At 39.0% G+C, this 14,896-nt stretch overlaps 1 pseudogene; it reads right to left on the reverse strand.

Annotated features, from left to right (window-relative positions):
• Positions 1 to 302: 302 nt before the first annotated feature.
• On the reverse strand, positions 303 to 10,066 carry LOC147453906 (uncharacterized; annotated as a pseudogene).
• Between the last annotated feature and the right edge of the window lie 4,830 nt (positions 10,067 to 14,896).

The following is a 14,896-nucleotide window of genomic DNA, read 5'->3' on the forward strand; positions in this document are numbered from 1 at the left end:
TCATGAACAATACTGCGCAATGACACTACAACAAGAAAGTTGAAAACAAACATAATCACGACTATGTCAATTGAAAAATCATTCTTTTGGTGAAATAAAAGCCCAAAAATACCTCAGAGCGACCACCAACACTTTTAACAAATCCATAAGCAGAATGATGTAGTACTACAATGCGGAGATCCACTATCAATTGTGAAGCCCGATACACTCTCTCGAGCCATCCAATACTACCTCCTATGATTAATTTGGAAAATTTAAAAAACTCTATGAACTTGTAGTGTTATGCAAAGCATTGAATATACTCACCAACTACAGATTCCATAACAAGCAACCAACCAAAGTCATCCATAATAGAATGTGCTAGGTGAACCCGATCGAACATGCTCCTCAGTGCAAATATCCCAAAGCGGCACAATGCTAGAGGTGATGTGTGATCCATTAAATGGCAAGTCGAGGAAGATGAACTCTGCAGCCCATGAGACAGGCCTCCCACCACGAGTATAGCAGGACATCTCGGAGCGAGATCGTGTAAGGTGTTCCTGGACAGGTATCCAAGCCGTTGGGCGAATGACTGCTTTAAAACCTGATGCCACAACTATGTAGTCAAGAATTGAAGCATAGTTCCGACCCTCTGAACCAATGCTAGGGTTAGCCTTCAAAACCTCTGATGCATATGTAAATCAAAATGATCTCCAAAGAGTTTGACCACCAACCCTACAAAATTTTAAGTCAATGAATTTGAAGCTCACCCTTAGAGCAACGAATCGCATATAGCAACCTAAACCAAATAAATAAGCTATGCATAGATGTCATACCAAAGGTTGGAGCAATATCGTCCATAATTTTGCAAAGCTAGTGTCATGTCTAGCAACATCTATCGAGCCATCTACAAAAAGATAGATGCAATCACAAAAGAAAAAAAAAACAACACATTGCAGTCACCACTCTTAATCTCACCATGTGAAGCCAAAGGATTAACTGTTATATAGCCTGCTCCACTTGGTAAAACAGATGTGCTGACATTAATGATGGGTTGCTTCCCTGTAGAACTTAAGCATCGCTCTACCACAATATTTTTGAATTCAAAAACTTGGTAAGTATAATCCACATAAATGTTTCAAATTCCATGTTCAATGCCAAAAAATACTTACTTTGCATCAAAACCTTCTGATGAACATTGCCAGTCAATGGTGGAGGTGGAGGATCAACCCTGGCTCCATGCATTGCTTTGTGCAACTCTTTCTCACACTCCAACAAATGGCCGGGTGACGTGTCTATCCACCATAGACAATGCTCATGCTCCCAACCACTAATATGTTGCATATTGTCAGTGTACATACAACCATATCCTCTAGAAGTATTAACCCATTGCTTTGAAGGAACTGGAATGGAAGCAATGCGGTGGGTGGACAAAAGATATAGAAAGTACCTGTAGGACACAAAGAATATATACAGGAAGCAAAAAGAAAATAAAATACAAGCTTATTTTGCAAGAATTATATTATACCTATATAGAATTCTCTGTCCTGCCCGCAGTAAGAAATCCTGCTTCTTTAGAGCTTGCATGTCTGCATCCTTTGTTCTAGAATCTAAAGTAGTCTCTATGAGAAAGGGATAGACACGAGCTTCAATCTTGACTTCTTTATAATAGTGCGATAATTTACAGTCCTCTGCAGGGATTTCATTGACGTAATCATGATCATGTGATTACGTTAATAGCTTTAGTATTTACACAAAAAAATCACATGATCACGTTAATTGTTAACGTGACTTTGATTATGACCTACAAAAACCCATAAAACCAGTTAGCCCGTCGGAGTTTTGATTTTTCCTTGCGGATCCCGTCGGACATTTCCATTTCCCCGATGGGCCCGCTGGGGAAATGAAAAAGCCCGGTGGGAGTAATTATATATAGTAAAAAGTGTGCTTACCATGGTCCTTTAGTTAGGCAAATCCTTAGGGAGTGTATCCGAGTGTCGGGTATAGTCATCTCCTTGTGGATTGACCTAAGGTTATAGAGTCACATGTCCTTTTTTTTGGGCCGAACATGATTCTTAATTCGGTAACCATTAATTTTTAATTCCTTTACCGAACATAAAGGTACAAATTCAAAACAATTAAAAATTTGGAGAGTCATGCTCATTGCAACAAAGCCATTGGTCCAAATGAGGGTTGTAATTGATTTTAGAATATGAGCATATGTAAATGACGAGTTGATCGTCAAGGGTTGGATGTCCTGTACTAGTGTATTGGGCATATAAAGATCCTTGAAGTCTTGCATTTTTCACCATCATAGATTTGAGTTGATATACAGTGTCACTCCACAATATAAGAGCTATAATCCTTAATTGGGTGAAAATACCTTTTATATATTGAATTGGTTGCATAAGGGGGCTACAATCCTTCACTGGGTACAAGTAGTCATCAATTGTGTGATTATATTGAAGATTTATTTGCATTAGTTTATGCATTAGTTTATGCATTGGTTTATATAGAGAGTGCATTATGTATTATGATAGATTATTAGTGCATGAAATGACCAATCATATATTTTATTGCTTTCGTTTGTTTTTTGCAAACAACTGACATCGTTCAGTGTAGAAGTTGATTATTCTTTGTAGCATTTGAAATATATGTGTCTTATTGTTTGCAAATCAAAGTGGACATATAAATAATCATCATAATAATAATTGCATTAAAAAAGTCATAGCATTGTTGTAGTTATTAGGCCGTATATAGAGTGTATTGCAATGCATATGTTTGCTCACAATATAGGTGATCGATATGTGGGTTGACTAGCGTGCATTGAAAATAACATATTATGCATTTTGGTTACTTTCATAGCGAATGGTTTTTTAATATATATTGAAAATAAGAAAAATGTTTTAAAAACTGAACATCTAGTTCTTTTGTCTTCAATTTTATTTTTAAAGCAATGGAGCAAAATGTGGGCACAAGTGGTACGAAGAAGCCAAAGAATAAAAAAGCTCTTGGCAAAGAGTGGGATTATGCTCACAATATATGCGGCCAATATATGGAGTGGCAATGTAAATTTTGTCTCACAACAAAATCAAGCGATGCACCACATATTAGGGACCGAGAACAGCCTGCGTAGGGGGAGGAAATTTCAAGCAGCGTTCCTTTTAAGCGTCACAATGAAGGTGGACTTGTTCAAATGCATCAAAAATCATTACATCAAAGATTTCGAGTGCAATCTCTAGAAGAAGCATAAACCGCACTCGCCAAAGCATTATTGTTGACTGGAAGTGCTTTGGTCATGGTAGACAGAGTTCATTGGAAAGCTGCTTGGAAGAAAATCTATGAGTTTGGCCTAGGATTTTCAGCTCCTTCTTATCACACGATACGAAATGTTTTCTTGGACAAATGTTACATCGAAGTCAAAGAGCGTGTTGGCAAAACAAGACTTGGGAATATTTCACTTTCAGGATGCACAATTATGAGTGATGACTGGTCAAATGTTCAAAGAAGATCGCTAATCAATGTAATGCTGGTTTGTCCAAGGGGAGAAACGTTTATGAAGGTGATTGATAGTTCTGGTGCAATTAAAAGTGTCAAATACATTTCTCAAGTCTTTGATTAATGTAATTAAAGAAATTGGTGCTGAACATGTCGTTCAAGTAGTCATGGACAATGCAAAGAATTGTAAAAATGCTAGTAAATTAATAAAGAAGTGCTTTCCACACATTTTTTGCCAATGGTTGTAATATGCACAACTCAAACTTGGCGCTGAAGGATTGGTACACTAGCGAAGAAACCACATGGTTCGCCAAAATAATTGACACAACGTGTCAGGTTGTGAAATTTATCTTGAAACGATAAAGAGTGCTCGATTTGTATAGAATGCGCATGTCAGTGATGTTGAAACTTCCTACTGAAACTCAATTTTGCACGCACTTTTATATATTGGAATCACTTCTCCACAATAAGTGCACTGTGATTGACAAATTCAATTGCACGGCCTTCGATGAATGGCAGCTTGAGCAGAAAGAAAAAGTGAAACATAAATTACATGTCTACGTGGCGACGTAAGCAAGGCTGCTTGGTAGAGGACTGTAATGGATGCATACCATGTAATGATGCTCGTTATAATCGCGATTCGCAACCTTCATCAAAGGGTGTCAAATTTGGGCAAAAGTATGGATGACATGGTGGTTAGTCCAACAAAGTCTTGAAAATCCCGAAGAGAGAAAGAGTCTGTAGTAGAGAAGGAGTGGTGACTACCACTCTGGCAAACAATGAAGAGTTTTGGCCAAGTATTTTCATGCAAGGTGGAAGAGCACTCATAGTCCACTCCATAGCGTTGCTTACATGCTTGATCCAGAGTATCGAAATTTAGATCTGATGTTCAATACAGAGGTGGTCAATGATTTCTATCACATGGTCAACACATTCTACTCCAACGTTCAAGATCGAATTGATTGCATCAAAGAAATGAGTGCATTTAGACTAAAAGAAGGTCCTTTTGCGAATGACTTTGTACAGGTAATGGCAAAAGAGCAACCGCATGGAAGTGGTGGATGATGAATGGTGGAGAGAATTACTCTACCTTACGTCCCCTCGCAATGAAAGTACTACCACAATGTGTAGCAAACTCAACTTTAGAGAAAAGCTGGAGTATGTACAAGTATGTTCATAGTACTATTTGCAACAAACTATTAGCAGACAGAGCGAAAAAATTAGTGTATATGTTTTGCAACGAAAAGATATTGAATCACATCAAAAGTGCTCGCTACAAGGAGGAAATGCCAACCTGGTTGTATGATTGTCAAAACGAAGACGAAGAAAAATTCAATGTTGGTGTATCTCAATGCATTATAGACGAAATAGAAGAGAATTTGATAATAGATGTGGAGGTTGAATTACATGGAGATCCACAACACTCAGATTTAGAACCAGATAACAGCTTCACAGATTCAATATAGCTTGAGAGTAGAATGAAGATCGTATCAAAAACCATTGTAAAAGACCTTGTATTCAATGTGTTTTGATCATATACAATGCTTCATATTCGCGATTATACATAGTTTGTCGATCTCAATTGTGTTGCTTTGAAGCATCTTCTTCGTCACCAAACATATTTCTAATTGTGCTAGGGGTATCTTAGCAGGCTTGCTTGAACTTATACTCATTTGCCATGCCAAACATAATATAAATTCCTTGTGGAATATCTCGTGAACAGACTGCGTATCGGCTACTATTTTACATTAAACGAATAAGATAGATGAAGTGATAATAATAAACACATATCAATGTATAATATCCACTCCATCCATCAAAATTCTTGTAGAAAACTGAACATTGGGAAGATGAGGATGCATCTGAAGTAGATGAGGGGACCAAATCTGGATGCAGGACAAGGTGGCTTATGTGTGTCCCTTATATAGGCGGAGGATTCACTCGATGTGTCAGATTCTGAACATCCTGGTGTAAGCGGTGAATGCTTTTCTCCATCCGGACCTGTGATGGTTGGGGTGTCTGGGTGGCTATAGAAAGCCATGTTATTTTTGCATCTTTCTCTGCCAGTTGTGTTGTGTAAATATCCTTCTCTCTCTTTAACTGTAGATCGGCACCTTCCACTATCAATGCCAACTGATCTCGGGTGAAAGGGACACAACTCTCCCTGATATCATGAGTGGCAACAGTTGTCTCCTTTGGTGAAAAGTCTACTGGTCGCTGTTGCACAAAGTGAACATATAACATTTTCGCAAAATATAACGCACAATCTGCATTGTGCAGTGGATAGCCATAAACTTCCAAGTAGATCCTCTCAGCGTTTTCTTTGATTGCATCGTGGAGGCACTTTGATACCTTCCACCTTCCTTTCTTGATCTCTGGGTCCTCACATGGACATATTTTTTTCATCATGTCCTTCGTCACTTATTTATTGAATCTCTTTCCATTGCATGTGCTTTGGATTTACCCAATTTGAGAGTCGTTGAGCAGTGCACATTGCTTGCTGTGCCGACATACTATGTGCTAGAGACTTTATGCACTAAAATGCATTAACAACCGCTTGTTGTTGATCATCATGCACTGATTGGGTGCCACAAACTTGTTCTTCATCGGCCATTTTCTCTTGGAGTTGAAATGGACAAATAGACAAATATTCAATATCATTGGCAAATATATATTCTCACGATTCAACAGTCTCATAGATGCACAAGGTAGCAACTTCTCGTCCACTACATAAAACATCGTAGCCAACTAAATCAAAACCACAACTGATGCGATTTAACAAAATCACAATTGCCGGACCCAATTGAACCACAAGACAAATTTGAAATACCCCTTATAACATGACAAATTTGAAATGACTAAAGATAATCGACTCAAGGAGGTAAACCATTCCAAACCAGATAATCTTCAATAAAAATAGAATACCCTGGACAAGACAGATGTATGTCATAAAATGTTTAGATCGCAGAAAAAGATGGTGCAAGTTCAACAAGGGGACGTTGGACAGGGTTAGGGTCTGTCTTTAAATGTTCTTTGAAAAATATCAAAACGTCAGATGCATTTCTTCTTTTTTCTCACTCTATAAACTTCATCCAACAATCTACTTTAATCTGAATGGCCCTCATAACATCTTGGTATGGGTGGTAAAAAACTTCTTCTAAAAAATAAACTTTTCTGGCTGCACTCCAAAAATATATCAGCATGTCGAATAGATAACCCAATGCATAAATGTCGTTCGATTTTGTGTATGCATCTGTGCACCGTGGATCGTATAGTTTTGGAGCAATCCACGATAGCTTAGCCATCTCTGCATCTCGTGCTCTCTGTGCCTCCAAAACTGTAGAGTCCGACTATGCGCTTGGATGCAGATAATTAATAGACACGCGCTTAGCTGGTATTCTGAGCATCATTCCCCAATCAATGATGCCAACACAAGGTTTATTTGGCGAGTAAAGTCTAACATTATGTTGAACGGGTGCAGGTCACTGTGCACTATCCCGGTCGAGTGGGCAGCCGCAATGCCATCGATTAAGGCGTGACAAATGGATGGCATTTGCTCGATCACTGCCTTGATCTACGCCATGTCTATCTCTTGTACAAGAAGATTTGCTACAGGCAATGACCTCCAGTTGTGTTGTAGCCTGTGCATGTGTCGTCTGAACAATTCGTGGACGAATGATAAGTGGCACATCATGTCCCCCACGGTACCCCAATTGTAGTATGGGAATATTGTGATCCAAAGAGCTTCATGGTAAAGCCAATGCACCTTACAGTGAAGGGGTGAAGCGTTTGTATTCCTTGCTCTATTTGAAAGCTGTCAAATTTCACCTCACTCCCTCCCTTATAGCATTTTCCCACATATGTAATGTGAGCTGAAAAGAAAGAGATGCCTTTGATGGTGTACAATGTGCACACACCAAAGGAGCCTGCTCCAATCCTTGTATCTTCTACCAAGGCCTCGTGAGGGATGCCAAAAAGATGAGCGCACTTGGCATTCAAAGCCGTGTGCATGATTGTGCCGGTGCCGCTGGCATCTGATTGGCCTTCCAAAGCTACTTGCCCATCTTGGGCCATCTTCAATATCTTGGGTAAGGCTGCTTGGTCTTGTGCTTTCACATGCTTCATCTTTACCTTCTGTTCCTTCCACAATTTATCCAAGAGCTCTAATTTTGACATGTCAAAGGCAGGAGGGATATCTTCCTTTAAGTCTCTGCAACATACTTTCATATTGCCCAACACTGTCCTAACCTTGTGGTGGGGGTCAAATTCTTGAATCTCTGTTGGAATTCAGTAACTCGTATTGGCCTTCACCTCGTAGCCTGCGCTCTGCGTTCTCCCATATAGTGCTAGTGAGGTCTTTAATGAAGATGTCGCTTTCACTAATCTGCTGTATGCGACCATCTACACACGATGATAGTGCCAAAATACATTCTTTTCGAATGGCAAGCATAATACTTTTCTTTTGATTTGGCGTCATTTTTGTACTGGACAATAAAAAACAACATATCAAATACAAATTCATGGCTCGCACTGTACTAACACTCTCACACTATTTCAGGCAAACCCTCAACCATGACTTGAACACTTTAAAAAATGTGCATGGAAATATTGATAAAAGTCGAAAACAATCTTCACTTTAAACTGCAATCTGTTACACGTGTAAAATGCAGAGCAAACAAGTGGTTTATAAGAACTTCATCCAGATCAAACAATACATGTTAACAATTTGGAACATTTCAGCATATAGTGAATTTTAACTTATATTTTTCACCGTGCGCACACACTAGTTCAAACAAAGCACACGCCGACTTAAACACTTCAAAAAATTCAGCAAGATTGTATTTATTCAGGTTGATAATCATTTTGACTTTAAATGGTATGTTTGCTCGTGTAAAATACAATAAATATGTCATTCCTAATAAATTGTCAAGATCTAACAGAACATGTTAAAAATCTAAAACAATTCAAAGCCTCTTGGAAGATACATGCATCGTGATGTATATATTGTCAATTTTATTTTAGCTCATTTAAAACATTGGAAGTATACAAATCGGGCTAGGAAATTGCAAAGAATGTCTTGCTCTTTAAAAAGATAGAAATAAATATTTAACATGTAAATTGTGCTCACACACTTTTTTACATAGAATTTATGTAAATGTAGTATTTAAAATAGCGATGATGATTGATGCTCTTTAAAAAGATACAAAAGAATATTTAACAAGCAAATTGTGTGCAAATTATTTTTTACAAAGAATTTATGTAAATGTAGCGATGACGCTTGAGGTCCTTTAAAAAGATAAAAATGAATATTTAACATGCAAATTGTGTGCAAATACTTTTTTTGCATATAATTTATGTAAATGTAGCATTTAAAATAGTGATGATTGATGAATAAAGAATTGTTTTGAATATGATTAGCTAGTATATAGTTTCATAAGAACAATTAAAAACAACAAAATCAAACAATTCAAACATTTATATATGAAATACTCTTCACAGCCACGTTACCGACCAAGTATTTCATATACTTAATACTTAAAAAATTAATTGCAGATGCACATACAAATTATATGATGTTCGTACGGCCGGGTTAACAACCTGAATGCCACATTTATGCAAAAAGAGACGCTTCTAGCAAATGACACTCAATTAGCCGCGTTACCGACTGAGTGCCGCCTGAATCTAAGGAGAAATAATGGCTTGCGTACGAGCATCATATAGCCGCATTACCGACCGATGCCCATATGTTTTTTGGGAAAGGGGAAGGGAAGTTGACTTACCATAAGGATACAAGATTCACCGCGTTACTGACGTAGTACCCAGATAGTAAGCCAATACTTACCACAAGGACACCATCTTCCCCGCATCACCGAGGTGATGCCCCCGTGGTAAGCACTATTCCGTAGAACACCTTACGCACACACTTCCATTGTGTGGTAAGGTACCTTATGACTGCCTTGCAATACGACACAAGGCATGCTACCACACAATGTATACACACACACAACACATACCTAGGTCGTGTGGTCAGGTACTCTGTTACTACCGTGCACTACGATGCAGAGCACGCTCCCACACGACCCCCTCTCTCCCTCTCTCCTCTCTCCTCTCGACGTACCTGCAAAGGCGGTCATCTGTGTGTGTGTGTGTGTGTGTGTGAAGATGACTCAAAGAATAACGCCCAACCGGTCCGATCGGGGCCATACATATATAATTCTATGGGCCCGCCGGGTTTTTTAGTTTCCTCAGCGGGCCTGCAGGGAAAACTAAATAGCCCGACGGGCCCGCAGGGAAAATATAAAACCCCAAAGAGATTTTAGTGGGTTTCCAGGTTGCCCTTAATCGGATTCTTTGTGATCATGTTAAGTGTAATCATATAAATGTGTCAATAAGACCTTGTGATCACACAAAATTTGTGGTAATTACGTAAATATTAAATCCCTGGTCCTCTGGCTCCACAATGCCATCTAGAGCCTTAACAAAATCCGATAAAAGTGTAGAAGCTTTGTCTAACAACTTGACCAAAATATTCTCCCTACACAACCAGCTGAAAGAACACCATCCATACTATTCTTATCACCAATGTCATAAAAAATGAAGCGTTGAAAATCAAAGTGAGAGATAAAGAAATACGGTCTAAATGCGTGATCTCCTTTTTGCAATCCATAAGCAGCCCTAGTCAGCTTGTTTGCTTCAAGCAATATCCACACTAGCCTCATTTTGAGCTATCATGTTTAGCTTCTCAATGGATGCATAAGTATCTGGGCCCCATTTCAAGGCTAACATCCGTGCCATCCGTGCATCCCCAAGGTCAGGATCAACAACGTTCAGAATCGAAAAACAAATATAAAGCTAACTTCAACATACCCTAAACACAAATATGCTATCCAAGGTTAGGATCAACAACGTTCAGAATCTAAAAACAAATATTAAGCGAACTTCAACATACCCTAAACACAAATATGCTATCCAAAAAGGGTGGAGCATGAATTAGACCTTGCCAACTCTATCAGCATACTTGTTAGAGAGGTCATTTATGACCTTCTCCTCTTCCTGTTTGAGCTCTTCTTCAGAAAGTGATAGCTTAATTGGATGCATCCATGAATGGAACTCTTTTGTAATTTGCACGTGGTTCATGGCAAAGCCCCAAGAATATCTTGAAAATTAAAAGATATGTATAAAATCTATTAAACCATAGCACATTAGCAAGAAACATACATTGTAAAGCAACTTTCCCAAATTCAGTCTAGTCAATGGCCATCATGGCTTAGTCCCTTTAGCTGACTTCTTTCTAATCATGGCAATGATTCTTTGGTCTTTATCTGGCAATCCCTCTAAGTATGTTTTGTAGTCAGCTTTATAGATATTAGAGCAATTCACTAACGCGTCCCAAAAATGGGTTGTAACAAGTGCATGAGTATTCATACTGCGAAGAAATTGAGAAAAAAAGCATTATCAGCACTCATCTCATGATCCAAGCATACAACTTTAAAATGTCCACTCAGGGCCTGGCAGTGGTTTGGATCCTGTCAATAGAATGCGGCCTAGGGGAAAATGTGGGTTCATTTTGATCACGTCCACCGCATGCCTGGATGGCCTACCATGTCAGCTCATGTGTACAACCCATATGTGCATGAGATTCTCACACTTGCAACATGTGAGTTCACTGTTGAGAATAAGCATGCACAAATTGAATTTTGGAACATGCTAAATAGTGTTGTTATAAAAGAAGGCTATGAGATGCCCATATTTAGGGGTCTCATGGCTGATGAAGCCAATGAAAATTGGATTGCAGTGCCTAATGTGTACTTTGGTGGGTCAAAGAATCAAGTCCCTGAAAAAGAAAGGTCATGTGGTTTTCATTGGGAACAGAGCATGGTGCACCATACCACTGAGTGCATATTGCTCCCATTTCAAGAAGAGCATAAGATTTTGTGTCACAAATGGAGAGATTCTCCTTTCGAACATGCTACAGATGTTTGTAAGTGCGAACTGAGAAATTTTGGAAAAGTGGCCATGCTATTGACAGTGAGCTCCTGTCCTTGGAAACATGGTTGTCGTGGTGAGATGTCCGGGTGGCGCACTAGGGCGGAAGGTTTGTTTCACAAGATGCTTCGGGTTTTTTTGTCCCGACAACAAATTTTTCTAAGACTAAGCATGCAAGCATGCATGCATTTGTGGGGTACAAGGCAAGCCTTGGTTTATATGAGGCAACATGTGCAGACATGGCTCTTGCAGTCCTTTAGAGTGTGAAATACAATGCATACTTAAAAGGAATCCATAGCTCCACAGGGCCAGGAATGTAGGACCTTGCCAATTGATTCATGATGCAATCATCAGGAATTGGTCCAAAAAAGAAGCTAGTTGACATGGCACACTCCTTGATGTACAAAATGGGTATAAATAGTCCTGAAATGAATCGATCCACATTAAGGGAACAGAGTGTGCAAAAGAAAAGGCATATCTTTGTAGATTCTGATGATATCTTAGATGATGATAGCCACCTTCCAGAGTATGTTACATTCACAAAATCCACTAGTGCAAGAGGGAAGAGTGTAGGACCATCGTCTGGCAATAGCCTTTAAGATGAGCAAGAAGTGGCAAAGACTATGTGGGCAATCTGACGAACAGAACCACGCAAGAAAGTAACATGCTTTGGGAGGATTACATGAAACAATGAAAGATGTGCTCGCATAATCAATGGTTCATCAGCAAATATGCAAACTAGTGTGTCTGCACCATGTTTTTGGGGACGTAGCAAATATCCTTCAGTTGGTAATAAGCCAGCTAGTGTTGTGGGAGACTTCATTTGGTTTTGCAATACAAGCAACACACACACACATGGCACGTTGATGACATGATAGTAGGACCACCAAGTCCAACGCCAAGTGTGGCCTGTGGCAATCGGTGTTTATTTGACTGCAACTGTGGTGGCAACACGACAATCCAATGGCTTTGTTTTGAGTAGACAAGGTAGCAATCCACATATGCATGGGGGTGTGAAAGACAGTAGAGTACCAAGTGGATTTCATCCTCGATATCAAGATGGTAAGATAGTAAAGTGGAGGAGTAAACTCACAAAGGACTTCCAAGAAAAAATTCAAACGGGCAGATAAATGAATGCTAAACTAGTCAAGGAAGCAATTGTAATTTTGAGTGAGAGCCATGTTTTTTATGTCAGCACATATGGGTCTATTGCAAAGGGTGTAACTTAGTTTGTTACCCTTGCTAACTTCCCACGATGCACATGTGAAGATTTCCAGTGGCATGAGAGCAAGAGGGTCACATACGTGCCATGCAAGCATATGTACTTTGTTTTTTTGCAAATCCTGGGTATGGATCAAATGGTGCATGAGTTTATGCATCAAGCCGCTCTCACCAAGGCCGAGTTTTTCCAGGCCTTAGGGGGTGTAAGAGCATCCACACTACCATAGAACTCATTACTTGGATAGTATCTCTTTTGAAAAGTACATTTACTCGATGCATATAATATTGTTTTGGTGTGTGTTTAGTTTGGTTAAATATGTTTTGGTGGTCAGGTGTGACATGCCATCACATCTATAGAAACTATGTGATCACTACATATTTTGAAAGGACTACTTTTTAGTTGTCTCTTTGGTTGATAGATGAATGGGTCCATGAGCTTTATCTCCACTTTTTTTGTCCAACCAAATCTTGCTCCCTTGCAGTGTTTGATATGCATTTAGTTAGATTGACTATGATTTTGTCATCATGTGCACATGCCATGCCATCACATCTATAGTAACTTGGAGAAGTGTTTAAAGCTTGTATAAATGCCTCCTATTTTGATAATGACAATATGCGATCACTACATTTTTTGAAAGAACTACTTTTTAAATGTCTCTTTGTCTGACAGATAAATAGATTCAAGAAATTAATCCCTATTTTTTTATTTGATTAAATTCTCTTCTCTTGCAGGGGTTATTTGTAAAAACTCGCTCGATTTTGTGTTCGCTTGAAAATCTTTGATCGGAGGGCGTGATTCCTCCTCTTTTGAGCGATGAGCTGCAAAGATGGAATAATTTTTTCATAGATAATGGGTACCTACTCCACAAAGCGAGAGTATGTGTACCAACGGATGCGGATATCCGGTGCCGAAATTCTTTATGAATGTCACGAAAATCCAAGTATAGGACACCCGAGCATTAAGAAAACTTATACTCTCATACGGTATCAATTTACTGACCAGGTTTCTATGGCTGTATTCAAGACTATGTCTTGCATTGCCAGAAATCTCAAGTCAATAAAGCAGAGCAGCTAAATACAGGAGGTCTCTTGCATCCATTGAAGATTCCTAATGGTAAATGGGAAAGTATCTTTATGGATTTCATTGTGGGTTTACAACCACCGTACGAGGCAATGAATCAGTATGGGTGGTCGTAGACTGGTTGACTAAATTGTGTAAGTTTATTCCAACTAAGTCAACCATTAAGACTCCTGAGTTAGTCAAGTATTTGTGGACAATCTTTATCGCTTGTCTCGATTGCCAAGTAACATTGTGAGTGATCATGATCCTAAGTTTAACAATCACTTTAGAGGGTTGTATTTAAACGATTGTATTTAAACGATTGGGTACACATCTCAATCTAAGTACAATGGATCACCCTGAAATGGATGGTCAGATTGAAAGGGTCAGTCAAGTGTTGAAGGATATGCTACGAGCATATGTTAGCAAGAAGCAATCAAACTAGGAAGATTATCTTCCTTTTCTCAAGTTTGCTTATAATAGTGCTAAGCATGTTACGATCGATTTTGGTCCTTTCATGCTCATGTATGGTTTTCAACCTAGGTCACTAGTTACGGTGGGGTTGGCAACTGAAAAGTTCCACCATGTCAAGGATTTCCTCTAAGACCATATAGAAATGTTGAGACTTGCTCGTCAAAATGTTCGACAAGCACAGGATCGGATAAGAAGTATGTTGATGCGAAACGTTGACAAGTTACCTTCAGGGAAGGGAAAGAGATATTTTTATGTGTTCCAAAGCATTCAAAAAGTCTGAAGACTGGGCCAACACCTAAATTGTCTCCGAGATATTGTGGACCTTTCAAGATACTCAAGCGAGTTGGTGATAGGGCTTACAAACTCTCATTACCTATGCACTCTCGTATTCATCCGGTATTTCATGTAAGTCGGTCATGTAAACACTTGCATGGGGATGACAATGTCATTGACCAACAGATTCAAGTTGATTTCATTGAACCTCTAGCCCAATCGCATGAACTTGAATGCATCTTAGACTACGATGATTTATGTACTCATCATTATGACATTGACAAGTTTTAGTCAAGTGGAACGACATCCTGGCTATCGATTGAGCTAGCCACCAAGTTAGGGACACAAGCTTATGAAATGGGGGATACTTTGAAGGTGGATGGGGATTTCAAGGGACAAGAAGAC

This window comes from Adiantum capillus-veneris, chromosome 7, assembly GCF_014529385.1.
Source record: "Adiantum capillus-veneris isolate H3 chromosome 7, ASM1452938v2, whole genome shotgun sequence".
Taxonomy (NCBI): Eukaryota; Viridiplantae; Streptophyta; class Polypodiopsida; order Polypodiales; family Pteridaceae; genus Adiantum; species Adiantum capillus-veneris.